The sequence below is a fragment of the Pyrgilauda ruficollis genome, unplaced genomic scaffold, assembly GCF_017590135.1.
Source record: "Pyrgilauda ruficollis isolate IOZ18807 unplaced genomic scaffold, ASM1759013v1 scaffold17, whole genome shotgun sequence".
Lineage (NCBI taxonomy): Eukaryota > Metazoa > Chordata > Aves > Passeriformes > Passeridae > Pyrgilauda > Pyrgilauda ruficollis.
Window position 1 is genome coordinate 4,764,693 of NW_024515875.1, and position 2,229 is coordinate 4,766,921.

General features: G+C 52.8%; 1 long non-coding RNA gene and 2 other non-coding genes across 3 annotated transcripts in view; 1 reads left to right on the plus strand and 2 right to left on the minus strand.

Moving 5' to 3' along the window:
• The window catches only part of LOC121351732, a 3,824-nt gene extending 1,870 nt beyond the window's left edge, over positions 1 to 1,954 (plus strand). The window contains exon 3 of the long non-coding RNA XR_005954829.1: positions 1 to 1,954. This exon is cut by the window's left edge and continues 321 nt beyond it. This is a non-coding gene — a long non-coding RNA (uncharacterized LOC121351732).
• TRNAI-AAU lies at positions 479 to 552 on the minus strand. The gene has a single exon. It is a non-coding gene; the product is annotated as a tRNA-Ile (tRNA).
• Positions 839 to 921, minus strand: TRNAL-CAG. The gene has a single exon. It is a non-coding gene; the product is annotated as a tRNA-Leu (tRNA).
• Positions 1,955 to 2,229: the final 275 nt, after the last annotated feature.

Sequence of the window (2,229 nt, forward strand, 5' to 3'; positions counted from 1 at the left end):
CGCGGCCCAAGCTGCTCGTGTCTGCACTGTAGCAGGATAAGCTGGGCAGGGCGCCGATCGTTTTCATCACTTACACTGCAGGGACGGCGGGGTCTCCCTGTCCCCATGAGCCGCCCCCTCGAGGGGCGTCCTCTAGCGCTGACGGAGTCCCGGCCCGTGTCGGTTCTTACAGGAAATCGGGCTGTGCCCTCCTGCGGAGACCGCCCGTGACGGGGCAGCCCTGAGCAGGGCCTTTCCTTCAGCCCCTCGCTTCCTCACGTCCGGCAGGACACTGTCCTCCACACGCATCCGCCCCGGCCAATCAAACCGTAACCCCAGCGGCGGCAGCTTTTACTTGGCTCTGCAGGCGAACACGGCAGGGTGTGGGCGCCTCCAAAAGGTGGGAGTTTTCTCCCGCTTCTGCTGATCTGCCCAAGGAGTGCTGGAAGAAACCACGCCAGAAGGCCCCATCACGTGGGCGAGGCCCAAAAAGGGCTGCTGGCCCGTACGGGGATCGAACCCGCGACCTTGGCGTTATTAGCACCACGCTCTAACCAACTGAGCTAACCGGCCACTCGCTTGGGGTGTTTATCATCAGTACTTTACATGTCAGATACAGCCAGGGCGGTGCTGACTGCGGCTGCCGTGGCACCGACCCCGACGGAGCCAATCCGTGACGGCGTTTCCTGCCCGGAACAGAGGCGCAAATGCGTGGGCACCACGCGTGTCCCTGGCGCACTTGCCTCCTGCGCTGGCCCAGCCGCGGCTGGGCACGGACGGCGCCCCGTCAGCGCCCACCCGCGTTTGACCGGACCATGCATCAAAACAGCGCCTCACAGGGCACAAGCAGAAAAGGCGATGTCAGGAGTGGGATTCGAACCCACGCCTCCAGGGGAGACTGCGACCTGAACGCAGCGCCTTAGACCGCTCGGCCATCCTGACTGCTGTGGGAACGTTCTGGCCGGCCCAATTCGGTTCCGCAGCAGTCCGGAGCTCCCCCGAGCCAGCGCAGGGTAAGCGTCCATCGTTTCTGGCACCTGAACAGACAGGATGCCGGGATAGCAGAGCACTCCAGCTGCCTTTTGCAGCCCTCAGGCGCTGTATAAGCGCCCCTGAAAGGCCACCCTGAAACAGCACTCAGCAGCAGGAACCACTGTTCTGTCACCCCCTCCAGAGATCACAGGTGAAGGGCGCTCTCAACCCCCCACAAGAGACCAAGGATTTTTGGGTTACAAAGACCTTCTTGCATTAGAGCAGTCCAGAGACCAGGACTAACATTAGAGATACAGTTTTGCTCAAACCTGTAGATAACTGTGCAAACCGAAGTCACTTATTTATTATTACTTAAAAATAATTGTGTGATTTTGGTATTCAAAGTCAATTCACATCACTTTGCAGCAGAAATCTGCCAGTTCATGCGATGGCAGCTAAAGGTAGGTGCTAGACCTTCAACTTCAGACTGTCCTCAAAACTAATAGTCAGGAAAAAAAATCCCCACAATTAGAAACTCAGGTTCTGTTTTACAGAAAAATAAAAGAAATCTAAGTCCCTGCTTCAGTAAATGTTCTGAGCAGGGTAGAAAAAGTCCTCCTCAAGAACAAAGGAGAAAGTGAAGTATTTGTGATGGTGGAACAGCAGGCCAGGGGCCTTACAAACTGAACCCTGACTTGAGCCGACCGAAACCGTGAGAAAGCTGCCAGCTCTTTGTGAGAAGAGAGTCCTGCAGCAGTGGAAAACAACCTGCTCTCTCTGAGAAGAAACTCTAGGACTGTGAAAAACATTAGCCACCTGCATGAACTTTTTGCAACCCTTAGGTAGAAAAATGAAAACATATAACAACTTTTTCTGCATGTACACACCAGGGGATTGAGTGACCAGTCAGTACAGGGTAACAACTTGTTACTACCCAATCAGGGATAGACACAGGGTGTTCTTTAAAACTCTATATAAAGAGACATGGGAATAAACTGACCCCTTCTTTTGCTCCATAAAATGTGTATCCCTTGTCTTTCTTTAACAAGCTCAACAGCAACAGTATTCTTCTGAGTCCTTCCTTAATTTTGTCACTTGCAATTCTAAAATGTATATAGTCTTATAGAATACTCAATTTTTTCCCTTTCTTCATGCCCACACAACCTCTGAACTTCCCTACCTCATGTCTGTCTCCCTTTCTTGTTGCACTTACGCCTGTACATCTCCTGTCCTGAAAAGTGTTCCAAGTAGGAGGCATTCAGAGAAAACCAAGAAACA